The sequence below is a fragment of the Haemaphysalis longicornis genome, unplaced genomic scaffold (genome assembly GCF_048455015.1).
Source record: "Haemaphysalis longicornis isolate Haplotype H1 unplaced genomic scaffold, Haemaphysalis longicornis Haplotype H1 scaffold_1, whole genome shotgun sequence".
Taxonomy (NCBI): domain Eukaryota; kingdom Metazoa; phylum Arthropoda; class Arachnida; order Ixodida; family Ixodidae; genus Haemaphysalis; species Haemaphysalis longicornis.
In genome coordinates, this window is record NW_027526203.1 from 281910027 (window position 1) to 281927814 (window position 17788).

General features: G+C 51.0%; 1 protein-coding gene and 1 pseudogene across 1 annotated transcript in view; both read right to left on the reverse strand.

The window, feature by feature from the left end:
• LOC144146903 (uncharacterized) overlaps positions 1 to 17788 on the reverse strand; it is a 723365-nt gene that overhangs the window by 375355 nt on the left and 330222 nt on the right. The window lies entirely within an intron of this gene.
• LOC144169770 (uncharacterized) lies at positions 2039 to 3400 on the reverse strand (annotated as a pseudogene).

Consider the following 17788-nt stretch of genomic DNA (forward strand, 5'->3'; position numbering starts at 1 on the left):
AGGACGGCACCCAACCCACTGGCGTCCGTGTGCATTTCCGTTTCGGCGTTTTCGTCGAAATGCGCGAGCACGGGCGGGCTTTGCAGGCATTGTTGCAGCTCGCAGAATGCTTTTTCTTGGGCATTTTCCAAGCTGAAAGGGGTGCTATCTTTCGTCAAGCGCGTGAGTGGCTCTGCAATGCGAGAGAAGTTTGCAACGAAGCGCCAGTAGTATGCGCACAGTCCCAGAAATCTCCGCACGCCCTTCTTATCTTTCGGTCTCGGGAAGTTCGCTATGGCTGAAGTTTTCGTTGGGTCAGGCCGGACTCCCGCAGCATTGACGACATGGCCCAAAAACTGGAGTTCCTCGTATGCAAAGCGGCACTTTTCGGGCTTCAGTGTTAACCCCGACGTACGGATGGCCTCGAGTACAGACTGCAACCTTGCAAGGTGTTCGTCGAACGTCCGGGAGAATACCACAACGTCGTCAAGGTACACAAGGCAGGTGTGCCACTTCAGGCCAGCTAGCACAGTGTCCATGGCTCTCTGAAACGTTGCTGGCGCCGTGCATAGCCCAAACGGCATCACCTTGAACTCGTATAGGCCGTCCGGGGTTATGAATGCAGTCTTCTCTCGATCTCTCTCGTCCACTTCAATTTGCCAGTAGCCTGTCTCCAGATCCATCGATGAGAAGTACCTCGCATGGCAGAGGTGGTCGAGGGCGTCATCGATTCGTGGCAGGGGGTACACGTCCTTTTTGGCGATCTTGTTCAATCGCCGGTAGTCAACGCAGAACCTCAGTGCGCCGTCCCTTTTCTTCACGAGTACGACCGGAGCAGCCCAGGGGCTTTTCGATGGCTGTATAATGTCTTCGCTGAGCATGTCTTCGACTTGTGTCCGGATAGCTTCTCGCTCGTGTGAAGACACGCGGTACGGTAACTGTCGGGTAGATCGGGCTCCATCTTCGGTTATAATTCGGTGCTTCGCTAGGGGTGTCTGACGTACTTTTGAGTTCGACGAAAAACACTCGCTGTAGCGACGCAGCAAATCCAATAATTTGTCCCGATTTTCTTGCTCCAGTGCTGGGTTTACGTCGAAAGGATGCTGCAGCTTGAAAGCATCTGCGCGTGCGCATTCAAAGTCGACAACTGCGATCACGTCACTTGCATCTTGCGTTTCTTCGAGGAACGCAATTTCAGCGCCCTTGTTTAGATGCTGGTACTCCTCAGTGAAATTAGTGACCAAAACTTGGGATTGGCGTTGCTTAAAGCTCGCGATGCCTCTTGCGACAGAGACACCTCGGCCGAGAAGCAACCCTTTGTCACTCTCTATAATACCTTCCACGTCAGGAGCAGCCTCTTCACAGTAGACTGCGACCATCAAGCTTGCGCGAGGTGGCAGGGTGACATGATCGTCGGCGATCCTTACAGCAGCACGGTGTTCCGGGTTCGGCTGCGGCGTCGTGGAGTGATCGGAGGCAAAAGTTATCGACTTGGTCTGTAGGTCAATTATTGCGCCGTTGTCCGTCAAAAAGTCCATTCCGATAATTGCGTCGCGGGAGTAGTTAGGCAAAATGACGAACGCAGCAGCGTACGTGATGCCATCTACGGTGACGCGTGATGTGCAAGTTCCACTTGGCGTTACGAGATGGCCTCCTGCTGTGCGTATATGCGGACCGTCCCATCTTGTCGTAACTTTCTTCAGCTTAGACGCGAATGATCCGCTCATCACCGAGTAGTCGGCTCCCGTGTCGACGAGGGCGACTACGTCAAAGCCGTCGATGGACAACTGGACGTCGGACGCTGCCTTCCTCGAGTTCCGGGTTCTTCGGGGCGTCGCATCTCGGCTTGTGCGTGTTGACGGTCGGGCACTGTGCGTCGTCGTTGTAGTCGTCTCAGCGGAAGGTTAGGTCATGTCGGGTACGCGTCGCGCCGTGTGGTTGTCGTCGTGTTCAGGAGTCACGTCCGGGTTAGATCGGGTCGTCGGCTGAGGGCATGTCGGGAATCATCGTCTTCCGCGAGTCCTTGCGTCGTTGGAGGGTTTTTATTTTTCCGCGGTCGTGCAACTTTACCTCCAGAAGTTGCTGCTTTTAGTTTCCCCCGCGTGGGCTGGGGGACCTTCCACGTGCGAAATCAGCATTGCTACGGCGGTTGGGCGACTGGTATGGGTAGGGCGACGGCGGTCGGTTGAAATGGGCAGGTCCACGGCTGGTGTTGGACGGGTATTCTTCGATCTCCGATGGGCGCTGGCCGGGTCGGGGGCGGGGTGCGTCGACGGAGAACCCTCGCAAACCGAGCCTCTTGTAGGGGCAGCGACGCTAGATGTGGTCGGCCTCTCCGCAGTGGTAGCATATCGGACGATTATCTGGCTTTCGCCACACGTCGGTCTTCCTCGGGGCGAGTGTTTGCACCACAGATGGTCGGGCTGGTGACAGGGGACGACGGTATGTCGTCTCGTGACGATAGGGTGCAGGTGGTCGAGGTCGACGGGCAGCAGCCGGGTAGGTCATGGCTTGGGGCGCGCGGGATGCTTCTGGCGTTGTTGATGGACCCAGGGCTTGTTGAACTTCTTCCCTGATGACGTCGGTAAGGGAAACGACTTGGGGTTGCGGCGGCGTTGGGAGAAGTTTTTGCAGCTCCTCCCTCACTACTGCGCGGATGGTGTCGCGTAGGTTATCAGCCGGAATCCGCATGTTGTCGACGTAGTTCGCATTGGCCGCACCAACGAAGTTGCGGTCATATCTGCTTAGCACGCATTTCGAGAGCCTTCTCAATCGTGCTGGCTTCGGTCACGAATTCGCCGATGGTTTTTGGCGGGTTGCGGACAAGTCCAGCAAACAGTTCCTCCTTCACACCGCGCATCAAGAAGCGTAACTTCTTTTCTTCCGTCATTTCGGGGTCCGCGCGGCGAAATAGTTGCTTCATCTCCTCAACGAAGATCACGACCCCTTCGTTGGGGTGTTGCGTGCGCGTTTCCAACAAAAGGGCGGCTCGTTCTTTCCGCACGACGGTGGCGAATATTTTGAGAAACTCCCTCTTAAAGAGTGTCCAGTCGGTTATGCAGCTTTCATGGTTTTCAAACCACGTTCGGGCCGTATCTTCAAAGTAGAAGAAGACATGGCGGAAAGTTTCTTCGTAATCCCACCTGTTAAAGATGCGGACGCGCTCCACTTTTTCCAACCAGTCCTCAGGGTCTTCTCCGGGGGATACGCGGAACGATGGTGGTTCCCGGGGCTGTTGAAGAACGAGCGTAGTGCTGGTCATGGTGCCTGCGTTGATCATGGTGGTGGTCACGACGTCTTCTTTCTTCACTTTATCCGGAAGGAGCCCAAACTCCGGCTGAAGAACTTGCTGTCGGCGGCTCGCACGAGTGGGACTTTCTTGTCGGCTTGACGAGAGCGTAGGGTGCATTTACCCCGCACCTTCACCAGATGTCACGTGGCCAAAGACGACGCAGTTGTCTTCAAGGAAAACAAGTTTATTGGGGCGAACTTGTGCTCCCCTAACAACTGAAAAGAATACAGAGGCGGCGAAGCAGCGGTCAACAAATTGACTTGCGCAGGCGAGGATCGTCGAAACGAATGCCGCGACATCTGCTCTGCAGGCTTTTATCTTTCGGCGCGAGTGTTTCTGGAACCGTCGATTTACATCCAGAACATTGTAGACCAGAGAAGACTATTCTGGGCTAGGGATGTTAAGATGAAACAGTCTGCTTATCTGAATGAGATAGCCCTTGCGGCATAAAAAATAAAGAATGAAAGACGCGCTTCGCTTGGGACACAGATAACAGAGCCGGGCTTGGCCGGGCAGTAAAAACAAACAATAAATAAACAAACCCATACGTGGTTCGCGGCAATATTTTTGTTTCCTGCGGCGGATGATGGTTCCTAAATTTAGCTATGAACAGTCAAATTGAACCACTTGTTGGTTTGTTTTGTTTTCCTGTTTTGAATTTTTTAGAATGATATACGTTTACACTGTAACAACGATAAATTGTCTTAACTTCGCCAATTTCGCATTACTGTGCAGATACAAGGTAGACACACTGTTCTCATTGAAGCAGTCGACAAAGAAGTCTTGCGTATTATTAACCTCCCATGTGCGCTGACTGAGGTCCCGAAAACAGCTGAGATGAGGCACGAGGGCAACGATTGCGTCAATAACCATGGCCTTCCTGTGGGGTGTGGGTAACACAGGTGGATGAGGGAGGAGTGTGCGCCTGTACACGGTGCAGCTACATAGTTTAATCATTTGTTAGTAGTGTTGCTAACTTGCTATAGCGTTTATACAGCAGATTTTGAAAATAACATCCGTTGGAAGTTAGCGCTTGTCTTTGTGCTTCATGTCCTTCGTCTAATTTGGTTTCGCGCCTAAAGCTGTTGATCATGCAGTATCAACTAGTTCTAACTTGCCTGTTGTTAAGGGAGTATTTATTGCAACTGAAGAGCTCAGCGCTGCACAATGCTCGGTTTGCTATTTTATATGGTCGACGAAGGTAAAGTGACGATTAAATGCCAATATAAAAAATACGTGGTTCAACGCGGTTCAGCCAAGTTTGTCGACCACAGTTTCTCAGGGAACATGCGCACAATTGCACCGCAAGACAAAATACTGACGCTCAGTGGAGCAATCCCCCCCATAGGCGCGAACGCGCACTGAACTTGGATACAGCCAGCGCCTCCTTGTATCCTTTTCTGGTGGCACGCGCACTTTCTCTTTCCTCCTGGTTTCGCCTCCACACCCCTCCCCTTGGAACGAACGAGCCTTCACTCCCCGCAAGCGCGCGCGCGCGCTAGAGAGAGAGAGAGAGAGAGAGAGAGAGAGAGAGAGAGAGAAAACTTCATTTCGACTTCAGGTTCAGTGAAGTGGAGTGGGGGAGGCCCAAAGCATAGAGTTTCTCAATATCACGTAGAGTGGAAAGTGTCGCTGCGATCGCACGCCGCCATGGGAATTGTGGGTACTGTGGGAATCGGATTGGCAGCAAGTGGCTAGTGCAAAGGACTACGGATTAGGCTTCCCGGGTCTGAAGCGTTTGTTAGTTCTGTTTTCGGGACGCCCTGTTTGACATTCAATGGCTATCACAGATATGTCTAAATAGCAGCGTGATTAGCTCTTAACGCATGTGCTCGCGTTAGCGGCGAGTTTCTTCAGATGAAGGGGTGACCACATGCAGCGACGGCGACAAGTGACGCGAAAAACGCAACCCAAAAGGTGCAACAACAGAGTGTACTTGGCGAAAGCGACAAGCGAAAAAATTAATACACTGCCGCCTATGTCCTCTGTCGTCGTCGCTCGTCGCTACAGTTCACTGTATCGTCACTGCCACTCGCCTGTGGGCTGGTTCTGGCCGGAAAAAAGCGAGCGAGGGCCCCGGCGGCCGCTTGCTGTTTTATACCGCTTGCTGCTGACGCCCACCACTAAATAAGCTTCACTAGCGCACACTATGCGTTTTCGGCACCCATGCAGTTACAATTTTCGTGTCGCTCGTCGCCGTCGCTGCGTTTACTTACCCATTGAAGCATGCGTTGCCTTGGACAGGCGCAATGGGGCAACATACATAGCGACTCGACAAGCCAGTATTTATTTGCCATTTGAAGTATTCATGCAATTTCATAACGCTTTTCGCGCGTGCTTGGACTTACTTGCGGTAATAGGCTTCGCCACTACGTTTGTTTATACTCGCTTAGACAAAACAAATAAATACAACGCGATTACATCATTCGTGCATCTCTATGTTGCATCTGCATCGCCTGCCAAGGCGCGCAGCATACGATAATGAGACTAATGAGAGGGAGCAAGAACACAGCTTTAGACAATCTAAATAATTTTTTTCAGCTAAATATTACAAAAAATCAAATAAAACCTCATCCAGTTTGGAGTATGTAATAATTTAAAAATATATATCCGGGACGGCCCGCTGTATCTGGCAGCATAAGCCAAGGCAAAACTTCTACTTTTTTTTTTCTTTGTAACCCCCAAATTTGTTTTGCAACATAAGCCCTCTAGCACAGTGCCTTACACAAAACAAAATTTGTTGACAGCAGCACTTTTGGCAGCAATTTTTTTAAACAAAAACTCGATTTGCGTAGCCATAAAGTCATTGCCGGCCATGCCACGCCGAACTTCCGGCCGAACTACACGCTATGGCGGCACTCATGGAGGCGTAGAGCGCTTCCGCCGATTCACGTTGACGCTAGCGCCAGATTCCACTCTAGGTAAGGTAGTGAGAAACTCTATGGCCCAAAGGGCGTCCGCGACCGCCACGGCTCGTGCCGAGACCAGCTCTTGACTCGCCCCGGCCGAACGGTGCAACCACTGCTCCCAGAGGTGGGGGATGGGAGGAGGGAAGGGGTCCTTGGGACACTGACATAGCGCATCATAGCGCGTGTCGAGCGCCCCACACGCAGGACAGGTAGGGGAGGCGAAGAGGTGAATGTGGGTATGGTTAGCAAGCTGCGATAAGGAAAGGTGTGCGTTTGAAGCTGTCGCCATATGTGAGCGGTTTCCGGTGAGAGGTTGGTGCGAGGGGGTGGATACGCCCTACGGAGGAGGCGGTAGTGGCAGGCAATGTCCCTGAATATCAGGAAGGCTTGTGGCCTCTCCTGAGGGCATACGTCGGCAGGCTCTCACTCACGAGTGCACTCACCCCCCCCCCCCCCCCCCACTCCCCGCTCATGAGTAAGTGGTGAGTGAGCCTCGCCATCGTTTTGGACTGGCGAGTGTGAATGCGAGTGAATGCAAGCCCCTGGCGCAGCGAGCCTCACTCACCACTCGCGAGTGCGAGAGCAACTCGCGGGGAGCCCCGCTCACAACTCGCGAGTGCACTCACGCTACTCGTGCCATTTGCGGGGCTTACCGCGGTGAGCGCCATTATTGCGCTTGTACATGCTGTTGGCTATTCGTCGCAGGAGCCGCTTGCTGTGATGGTTGTTAATGGCGGGATTGCTTTTAGCTTCGGAAATATGTCGTCACTGAGCTCCTGCTATGGGGTACCCTAGAACTAACTCTCTGGTGGCGTGTTGATTTATGAATATGATTTGGATGGCCTTCTGACGCCGTAATACACTAATATTGTTCGGTTTCATGACTCATGGAAGTTCTGCTGCACACACTCACATGCGAGGTGAGGCGACGAGTGGTAAGCGCAAGTGCGAGTGAGTGCGAGTGGTGACGGCGAATGGTGGGCGTGAGTGAGCGTGAGTGGTGATGGCGAGTGGTGAGCGTGAGCGCGAGTGAGTACGAGTGGTGACGACGAGCGGTGAACGTGAGCGCAAGTGAGTGCTTGTGGTCACGGCGAGAGCACATGGGGAGCGCGAGTGGGGCGAGTGGTGGAGGGCGCAATAGTGAGCATGAGTGCGAGTGAGAGTGAGGGATGCGGGCGATTGGGGAGCGCGAGTGTGCCTAAGGGGTACCGTGTGTAGCCGGACAAGAAACGGCGGCTCGGTGAAAAAGCTCGCTAGGTTTCCATGTTAAGCGCACGTAAGCTTTCACTGATGTAGATTTGTTTACTCAAGAATATAGGGCAGTCGAAAGTACAGTGAAATATTTGTATCTTTCATTGACTCTTCTCCACACAAAGCTGTCAGCATAAATACTTTTTAAGCGCGGCCGTATTCCTTTTAACTTGATATTTTCGTTTTAAATGATATTGACGTTTTGAATTATATTACATGGAGTTTTAAATTATATTTCGCGCGCTGAATAGTCCCGGCAGAAGCCAATAAATGACGTTAGGGTTCCTTGTGTGGATACCTTCCAACACAATGTTTCAGCTTGTATAGACCTACCAGGCGAAGAAAAAATGTTTCGCGATAGATCACTCCAGCTCAAGTAAACTACCGGCGACCAGCACGAAGGCTATGAAGGAGGATAAGAAAGCTTGAATGCTGTTTATCGGGCATTAGGGGTGGACGTTAAACGGCTAAAAGAAAAGCTAGGCAAACGCGTCCTTGCTCGTGCTTGTGCAATGGCAGAAGCAAAAGTGATCAACATCCCCGAGAGCGCTGAGAGGCGGCACCCAAATAAAGCTACACAGAAAGGAGGAAGACGAAGAAGGAAAAAACAAGCAGGGAAGCAGTTATCCGGCGGGGCCCTTCGACCGCAGGCTACCATAATTGGTTGTCTCGAGGAGGATCCTCGTGGAATTAAGAATTCTTTTCGTAAAGTGAGCGCATCTCTTGCGCGAACGGCTCTGTCCGTAACGAGGTTCCAGGGCCTTCGGCCGTACTTCACCTATATAAGGCCCGCTTGGCCCCAGTAAATGCAATAAAATTGCACGTACGCCCGGGCCTTTTCTCGCTCTCGCTTCGGCTCCGGCGTCAGCGTGCAGGTCGGAGGACGCCTGCGCGGAGTGCGCTCGCTCGCGGGCACGTGGCAGCACGGAGCCCCGGCCGCCCGATCGGCCGCGACAGGGGCTCCAAGGCAGCAGCTACAAAGAGACATACACAGCGGCGCCAAAACAAAAGCCCCGTCGGTGGGGGAAATAAGAGGCGGGGGATGAGCAGCAGACAAAGGGGAAGAAAGGAAGCGCAAGCCGCTGAGAAAACTTAATTGAGGTCTTGACGTTCCCGCGAAAGCCTAAAATGGGCTTTTGGGAGATTCAATTAAAACGTTTGCCCGCCTCTCGCGGTATTCGGCCCGTCCCTCGAGGATGGCGACGGCGGCGACGGCGGTGGCGCTGCATGTGCCGCCTTTCCTTCTTCGCTCATTGTTTCGCCGCCCGCCAAGGGCCTCGCCCCGCGCACGCCCGCCCCTTCGGTCTCATGTTTAATAAGTGACTGCAAGGCTAACGAAAGGAGACGCGACTTGTTTTCGCGTCAGATTACGGGCTCGGTCTACGCAGTTTACGCGCACTGGTGAGCGGGCGGGCGGCCGGGCGTGGGGAAGTCGGGGCGGCGGACACGGGGAATACATTTTCCGCCGCCCAAGCCCTGCGTTTCATGTCGCCCTTCTGCCACCGGGACGATTTTTCTCGGCAAAGAGAAGAAATTAATCAGGACATTTTAAAAGGCGCTGCTCTGGTGCTCTGGGTGGCTGATTTCTGAAAAAAAAAATAATAAATAAAAGTAAAACACGAAGAGCCAGAGCACGGTGAATCACGGCTCCGTGGTGATTTGGGTTTTTAGAAATTAGTTTATTTTGCTGATATCAGCGGAACCTCGGGATTCTTCCACCCCGTAACGCGACACCTAGCGCGGCGAAGTGCACTCAAGATGTGCGACAAAACGACTAAAAACCCACATACTTACCAACGTTTCCAATGGTCCACGCAAATTTTGAGGCTCGTGTTCAGAGCAGTCGCATACGTGCAACATGCCTAGTGAAACTTTGCGCACACATACCATTACAGAACAAGCGATCAAATAGAGGAGCGGTTTTTCAAATGGGAGTGGCGAATACCGTTGTGAAGGATGTCTCAGGTAGTTACAAAACCCATTTCTTTTCGCAATGCCCTGGTGGTAAGGCAGCAAGTTGGCTCTTCCTCCAGTCATGTACACTTACATGTCTCAGATAAAAATAAAATAAAAACACTCCCATTGATCGCTATAATACACGGGACACTGAATTGATTCGCAAATATTGCGGGATTACTAGCGCAAATTGTAGTCTGGAGTCCCTCGGCCATGTATCGACCACTCTCGCTGCACATACGCGGCTTTATTTAATGCAAATATCAATTTGAAAGTGCTGCCTTCCTCTCTGCCTCCTCCTTGCCGATTTCCCATGACGTTTCGTATGACGCTTACTCGAGGCAGGCTTGGCTTGACTGCGCTACTACGGCGCTCGCCGACCTTCCGACAGAGTCAGTCGGCCGGCCGCCAGTGGGTCGTCGCAATTCGTTCGCTCTGTTAAAACTAAGCGTGCACGACACGAATGTGTCTGGAAGAATATGCCGTTAGTTTGTTATTTTGTAGTCTGTATCAAGCTTAGAAAAGTCTATCAAGTCGAAGTAGCTTCGCACCAGAGAACATACGCTAGTAGAAAATCTAAGGCCAATTAAAGGCAGGAAAAGAGTCAGTGAGTGTTATATAGTATAAGGAATTAAAATCAACCGATACATTTATTGTAAAGCGTAAAAACAGGCTACGGGAATACCTTTTTGCACTGGGTGAGCTAGCACAGTGGTCAGCAGCATGACCACACATTTACGATTGCTTTTTGAGCCTAGGGAATGCTGTCGCTAGAGATAAGATATTCTTGAGAATTTAGGAGACACTTACTGCACAAGCGTTAGTCAAGAAATAGTCGTCTGAATGTCTTGGAATGCCGAAACTAAAAACAAATAAGCAGGCTATACGGTATATACTTTATATTTCTATATACCTTATATTTCCATCCCCGGCAGCAGTGGAGCAATGGCCGACTGAGCGGCCGAAAAAAAATGGTGATAGTACGTCTCAGTTAGCAAGTTTGAATCGCCGATAGTACTTGTGTTCTCAGCTGATATTTTTTGTAGTTCGGTAATGTTTTCTATACTGAATTCACCATTTTGCGCTGCAACCTTCATTGCTCCACGAGGGAGTTGGCAGATCGCATGTAGACTGACACTGACGCGCTGGCGAGTTCTCGTTGGCGTCGTGTTGATGTAAGTACCGACTGCTTGCGGGCACAGAGCCGAATCAAGCGACTGTAGCCCCCGTAGGAACACGCCTTTTACAACACAGGGACAAGACGTGCAAGTTCCAAATGTGGGGGTGAAGCGCCCCGCAGTTAAGCGTCTCCGATGACGCAGAGACCGTTCAGCAGCATGAACAGCGTACGATATATGCGAGTGAACGCTACAATTTTAAGCGCTGCTGGCAGTCTTATCCGGCCCATTCTACTGCCGACAACATTGCAGAAGCGCGGTATTCCGATTCCAATGATATCGAGAATTCCCGACCAACGATAACGTCGGATGCCATGTATGCTGTTGCGCAGAAGCAAAACTGAAACTGGTTTGAATGCCAATCTTGGACACCGTCCAATCACATCGCAGTTCGAATAGTCATCACTGCTGCTAGTTATTGCGGCCGCCGCAAATGTCGCATGGTATTTCTTCATCTTTCAGGCTTTGTGAATTAAATACTGCTTTATAGACCAGTTAAACGATACAAAGTGTGTTTATTTGAGCCAGTCTATGGAATGCAAACAAAAACAGAAGTTTTACAAATTATTATTATTATTATTATTTATTATTTATTCAATACTGCAGGCTTGACAGCCCAAGCAGGAGTGGACGAGAAACTAAAAAATACAAGAATACTTGAGTCACAATTGCAAGGAACAATACAAGGTATAAAGATAAAAACAAAACAAAAAACAAAAAAAAAACATACAAGAAAGAGCAATGCATTTAACAAGGGTAAGGCATCGGCTCAGCACAGTGGCATTTGGGCTAAAATAAGCTTCGAGGGATTCAACAGTAGAAAGTGCAGAAACGGGTAACGAATTCCATTCTTCAATAGTTCGGGGAAAAAATGAAAATTTGAAAATGTTAGTCCTAGCAAAAAATGGGGTTAGAGATTTGTCATGGGTGCACCCATGACAAAGCTCGGATTAGAATTAGATAGTAGTTTCTATGTGAATCCACTCTCAACTAGACCCCGTCACATGTGACGGGATCTAGTTGAGAGTGGATTCACATAGAAACTACTATCTAATTCTAATCCGAGCTTTTTATTAACCAGTTGGTGCAGAAACTTCAAGCGAAGAAATTTGCGCCTTAGTTCAAGAGTTTGGATGTTATTCGTGTTCATTAGTTGAGATACGGAATCAAGGCGGCTATATTTGGAATAGATGAAACGTACAGCTCTTCTTTGGATTTTCTCGAGATTGCTAATGTTAACTTTAGTGTGCGGATCCCAAACTGTGCAAGCATACATTCAGTTCGGTTCAGTTCAGTTCGGTGTCCCTTTAACGCCATTGGTTGTGATATTTTTGGTTTTATCAAAGTTGTCACCCAACCAGTTAGGGTTCTATCGAAAATATTCACGTGTGAATTCTTTGCATTGCACACAACTCAGCTTGCTCTGCCTCAGAGCACTGAAGCTGCACGAGAATTTTGACAGCACAAAATTCACACATTGAACGCTCATTTATTCTGCGTCATTCACCCTGTGCATCCATCCCCTTCCCTTTGAATGAACACGGTATACTTCATCGAATGGTGAGGACATCGGAATATAACTCGCACGTATGTAGTTTCACAACCTCAAGGTTGCAAGCACTTTCAACCTTCGCCTAATTATAGCAGCAACAGGAATAACATGAAATAAAGGGGAGTGTCTTCCCGGCGTGCGTTTAGCACAAGCGATATTCCGTCCGGCATGGTTTGTTGCGGCAGGAAATGAACGAAATTATGTGCAAGAATACGGTTCCAGAATTCCATAACTAGGGCGGTATTTTCCTACAAGGCTTAATGAGATTACTAGCCTTTTCGCAGCAACGTATATTATTCGTTCAGCGCGAAAGTGCCATTGGGCACATTTCTGTGATTCCGACGCAATTGCTATCCGTACCCGCTAGGCGAACAAGGAACTGACGTCATCACACCAAGGCGGAAACGACGATAACAGGTGCTCGAACCCGCACAGCAACCGCAACTGAAGGCGAAAAGTGGTGCACGTGCCGCTCATAGTTAGAAACGACGATAACAGGTGCTAGAACCCGCACAGCAACAGCAACTGAAAGCGAAAAGTGGTGCACGTGCCGCTCATAGTTAGAGCTGGAGCTAATCAGAAATGTAAGTAGATAAATCTTTATAAGGCAGAGGGGTGGCCAGTGCCCTCAGAATGGAGGGGGTTGTTTAGGGGGGCGTGCAGGGCTCCTCTAGGCCCTAAATTCTTCGGTCTACGCCTGGTCCCATTGCAAACTCTCACATGGAGAGTTTATACTGTCTTCTTGCCTTGACTGGGATTCGTGGGCGTCGTCCACTCTTAATATGATGGCACCTGTTGGGCGTGTCGGGCCCTGAGTTGACGGAGGCCCCCACAGCCCCACAGGAGGTGTTGAATTTCCTCCTTGACTGTGGAGTCCTTGCAGTACGGGCCGAGGAACGGTGGGTCGGTGGGAGCGCAGCCGTTGCGTCTTTCTGGGTTGCCGCTACTGCCGCTACGTGCCGCCACTTTAACGTATAGAAGCGCCATTTGTGCAGCACATCTTCGGTCAGGGCGGCTCCTGCTCGGTCCTCGTGAGAGTTAGAACCTGAACCCCTCTGGGTAAGCCTTTTGGAACAGGGTGTTCATTTTGGGGAGTCTTGTCTCGCAGGTTTTTACTTCTTCGTTTTTTCTCGAGTTCAACCTAGCTGACCGAGTCGACATCATTCACTGGTGGCACCGGGTGGTCGAAAAGCGAGTGGAGCGTATAATTTTGCGCGCTCTACCCCAGAGGCTGCCCGCGTGTCCCGGCAGAAATAAAACACAGCTGCTGAGCCCAAGGACGCGGGTTCGGTCCCGGCGGCGGTAGCTACTTTTCAGATGGAAGCGAACAGCGAAAACACCCGTGGGTCGAGATTTCGGGGCGCGTTAAAGATCCCCATGTGGTCATTATTAATTCAGATCTCTTGATTACGGCGCGCCTCACAGCCCACGTGTAGCTTCGACGCGTTAGCCCCCGTGGTTCGAAACAAAACGAAACAAAAAGCACAGCGACGCGAATTCTCCGTGCTATCCCAGGCCAGGCACTCGTGAGCACCTGGAGACGAAAGCTTCAAGGGCACGCCATGGGCACGCGTACAGCCAGCACTTGGGCAGCGGAAAGCCCTGAAACTGTCGCATTCTCAATCAGTCAGCGACACTCCCTAAAAAGTTTTCGCGCCCAGACACAAAAGCACAGGTGTCCTCTAAAATCAAAGGGTATTCGAATAACATAGTTGCCAACCTACATCAATGTAGATTGGCAGCAAAATCTTCAATTTCAGTAAAATAAGTAAAGTCAGTTATAACATTACATTTTATGAGTCACGTGGTGTGCCTATATAGTTGGGTAAAAGTATACTTGTCTTCGGCTTAGACTGCATGTTCAATCACATTTGAGGCCACATGGAATTCTGCGAGCAGCACCCATCAGGTTGTTTAATCTGATTTTGTGGACGGAAACAGCTTTCGCTGCGGTGCGGCCCGGCCAGTGACGCTGAAATACGACGGGACGTGTTTTCCCCACGCTAAAGCGGGAGAAAAAGTGTGAGGCCGGATAACAGAACGGTACACAGCCGAGGCTCGTAGAACGTTCCCGTGCATTACCCGACAAATCGTTGCAACACCCGCCTCAAAAGAAAGATCGTCCTCGCACGGAGGGAACGTGCAAAGTTAACCAAAGGTACCATGACTAACAACTTCTTACGGGCTCCTCGCTATCCTAAAGCTCTTCTCGGACGTTTCGGTAGGACGTCCCGCGCGTGGATGTCTTCCGAGTCGTCTTTTAAGCTACGTCTTGCAGGTCTCTGGTGTTATTCGCGGCGGGGCGCTCGGCTGCGTCGATTGGTATAGTTCCGTATATATTGCTTCCCTAGGAAAGCAGAGTTACAGCGAGGTCCGCTACCATCCGCTATTTGGATTTCCAAATCGTGCGGGAAAGCCACCCGTCACTACTGTAGGAGCCACCACGCTGCCGTCAGCGGTGAGGCGGAGCCTGAACGCATGTGCCGCCGGGTGCGGTGGCAGCGGCTCGCCGCAGAAGGGGTTCACCTGCACAGGGCTGGAACTGGATGCGGCTGCAGCTCACGGAAATCAGATGCGCAGCTGCTCCGGGAAGCGTATCGAAGAACTCTATCGGGCGGCTGAAGCTACGCACTGACCATCCAGTCTACGCCTCCGGAGTGTCCAATATCAGCAGATTCCATGTGGACGAGACTTCCGCTGACTTTTTCCACACCAGGGTGAACACATAGCTGATGAAACTGGGGTGGTGGCAGGAACATAGTGCTACGCGGAAAGAAGGCTAGTGGCAGCGCATGCAAGTATGAGTCGCGGAGAGTTCTGTGTGCGATTATGCAAAAACAGTGTTCAATACTTCCTCGCCCAAAGCTTCGTTCAGCACGCACCAGGGGCCATGACTCCTGGTTACAACAACAGCCACGACAAGACTACACCGTTGGTTTTAACCGGATACTTTAACGTCTACCTTTGAAAACCGGCAAACTGGTGGCTACCGGCCTTAACAGAAGATGTCAACGACGTGCAACTTGTGAGATGTCATTCTTCCCGCTCGTCACTGTTCATGCCAAGAACTGATGGGCGACTGACCACGTGATCGCCAGGAGGATATATAGACATCGTTACTTACCGTATTTCTTGACGCACTCGCCACTGCTTCACTTCAGTTTGCGTCGATTCCCACCTGTGCGTGGGATCCGCCAATTACTTCGTCTTCATTGGTCCCCAGGTCACAGACCATTCGGAGTCCGCGCCGAGAAGCAACAAATTCGTATTTTTCACAGCGTCGTTTGAACCCCATGACCCGCTATCACGTTGCCTCAATTCCGGGTCGGCTTGTCGCCTCTGCCTCATGACATCAGCATGATTGACCCGACGTGAGTTGGGCGATGATTCGACCGCACTTAGACGATGCAGAAACTAGCGGTGCGCCCGCCGTAGCTTCCATCACCAGGCATGGAGCACTCTTGGCACTATTTCGAAGCATGCGCTACGGGGCCACGCGGGGCGCACAATCGTTTCGTGTTTTAATAATGTGAAATACACGAGTGCTGTACGCTTGTTTTATGTTTTATATCTCTGTTGGCACCCTTTGTTCACTTTTAAAGCCCGCCAAAAGCCGGTGCCGGCGTGGCGTCAGTGTATACTGGTTTAGCCACTCGCCTCTCATTACGCGGCTCTTGTTTGCATTCCCGTTCCAGCCAAGGCTCCCTTTTTTTTTTTTTTTGTCAGATTACAGCGCGCATGGTTTTGGTGTCATCCGCTGCTAACAACGGCGGGTTTTTACAGCGAAGCTGTGTACCTCTACCCCACAACGGTTTCATCGCCATGGGCAACAACCATCTCCGTAGGCAAAAGCGCCAAGGGGCCAAGCCTTAAGACGTCAAGCGCATGCGTCAGGCTAACCAGGCATGCAGGACAGAGCTCAAAATTCGTTTAAGGAGACCACAAACCACGCATAAATACCATATTATCGATGATAAGGCGCCTGGGAACAATGGAACACCCCCCCCCCCCCCCCATGTGTTCCTGGTAAATATTATGTTTGCACATTATCTTTGAAGGCTAAGCGCAACTATACTGTCCCTAAATACAGCAGTTCTTGCCCAAGAATCCTATTGCATGCGTCAGGCTAGGCAGGACCCAGCACTTTCCGTCAAAGAAGCCCAGCATGTCAGTAGATAAGGTACTAGAGTACCACCACGGAGGCACTCAAATCAGCAACGACGCCCATTTTGGCGTTTATCAGTGTTTTGACATTGACGACCGGATCGTTTGTTAAGAACACTACCGGATCGTTTGTTAAGAACATCGACCGGATCGTTTGTTAAGAACACTACCGAAGATGCAGCAAAACGGCATATTTGGACACACTTCTGCTGCTGAAACGCTATTACAGGCGTTTTGATTCGCATTCGGAACGGCGTCAGTTGCGCGTAGCCGCAGAGCAGGGAGGACAAGCTAAGCCTACCAGAGTTGACCGACTAAAACGCATAAACAACAAAATGGCATCCACTTTCGCAGGGCAGGATGGCGACGAATTTTTTGCCTAACGGAGCACGTAATGCTTTCACACACACGCGCACGCGCACGCACGCACGCACGCACACGCACACGCACACGCACACGCACACGCACGCACGCACGCACACGCACACGCACACGCACGCACGCACGCACGCACGCGCGCACGCGCACGCACGCACGCACGCACGCGCACACACACACACACACACACACACACACACACACACACACACACGCACGCACACACGCACGCACGCACGCACGCATGCACGCACGCACGCGCACAAAATATTAGCTCTGAACATTTTTCACACGACAGAACTTAGCAAACTTTGGGGGCTTCACGCCCCGAAGTTACACCTGTGTGCTGTAGTGTGCTGTAGTGTGCTGTATATAGTGTGCTGTAGTGGAGGGCCCTGAAACAATTTTGACCGCCTGTGTAGCTTTAACGTGCCCCAAAATCTGGGCACATGGGGATTTTCGGCGCATTTGCTGCATCGTTGAAACTAATGTGCAGGTATTGCACAAACCTCTTCAGTGCAATAAGTGTGTACTTGGTGTTCCTAGTCCACATTTTTGTATTTAGCGTTACGCCACATACTGAATGATTTATTTAAGCCCGACGTGCCGACGCCAAGCGGTGGCGAGTGTATTAGGGGTGGTTGGTGGATGGGGACTTCGTCCAAACGTTTTATTTCGGACCAGGAGACCATTTCCAAGTACACTCATACACCGCCGGCGCTGATATGTCCAGGGTGTGTCAGTATAACCAAGACACCGGCTTCCGTCACCCACTGCATGTTGTGTGGCTTATTAACAGTACACGACGGGGCGGTTTGAAGTGTCAGCAAAGGACTGCACAGAGTGCTCTTTGCGAAGCTAGAGGATGCATATCCAGAGACCGGACTAATTATGTAACGGGCAAATTGAAGTGTTTGCAGCTTGGTGGCCGTCAATGCTTTTCCGGGGTTATTTTAAATCTCCACATCACGCCCACCTCGCTCTGAGGCCGTGCTCGAATTTGCGGTGACCATATTGCAATACGTCACGGCCATACCAGACTCTGGCGACGATTCTGCGATCAATATAAAAGTGTAATTTCGCGCCCGCTGTAGTTCAGAGCATCGAACGTTGGGGAAATTACATTTCC